This window comes from Chiloscyllium plagiosum, unplaced genomic scaffold (assembly GCF_004010195.1).
Source record: "Chiloscyllium plagiosum isolate BGI_BamShark_2017 unplaced genomic scaffold, ASM401019v2 scaf_49908, whole genome shotgun sequence".
Taxonomy (NCBI): domain Eukaryota; kingdom Metazoa; phylum Chordata; class Chondrichthyes; order Orectolobiformes; family Hemiscylliidae; genus Chiloscyllium; species Chiloscyllium plagiosum.
The window spans coordinates 6,275-6,965 of NW_025201584.1; the positions used below are offsets into that span (position 1 = coordinate 6,275).

Below are 691 nucleotides of genomic sequence, written 5' to 3' on the forward strand. Positions count from 1 at the left end.
GTGATTAGGCTCACGTTCACATCAGTTATGCTGAAGAAGTGGATACGAAATTCATCAGATCAGCAGTGAGAACATTGAATGACTGAGCAGTCAGAGTGTGAATGGAAGCTCCATGAGGACATATGTGTTTTTTTTTTTTTAAAAATTCGCTGCTTTGAAAGGTGATGAAGATTGGACTGAAGCAGTGACGGTAATTATCTTTATCGCTTGTTCAGTTGGTGAACATGACTGCTATTAATGATGTCCGTTTTAACAGCATGGCTCTTAAGACCTCCCAGGTGCATCGGGCGGGTGGCGCAATGGATAACACGCCTGACTACGGATCAGGAGACTGTAGGTTCGAATCCTACCTGGCTCGGCGACAGCGTAGACTTTTAATAAGCATAAAAACTGATTTTTCTGAAGTTGAAATACGGTTGGAGCTCCTAATCTGCAGGAAAGAGAATGCCTTCATTAAATGTACTCGAGAATATGAAAGTCAATGTTCCAGCGTCATCACAGGAGGGAAGCCGAATAATCGCCCACGATACTCATGGGCACCTTTCCATTTCATAAAGCCACTGATCGAGTAACTGTTGCTCGCGGGAATGCTCGGCTTTGAGCATTTTTCGAAACTCTTTGGCCAGTGGAATCAGAGAAGAGTGAAGGGTTAACTGTCCAACTGATCTTTATACAGCGTGAGTTCCAGAGT

General features: G+C 43.8%; 1 non-coding gene across 1 annotated transcript; it reads left to right on the top strand.

Annotated features, from left to right (window-relative positions):
* The first annotated feature begins 285 nt into the window (after positions 1–285).
* trnar-acg lies at positions 286–358 on the top strand. The gene has a single exon. It is a non-coding gene; the product is annotated as a tRNA-Arg (tRNA).
* Positions 359–691: the final 333 nt, after the last annotated feature.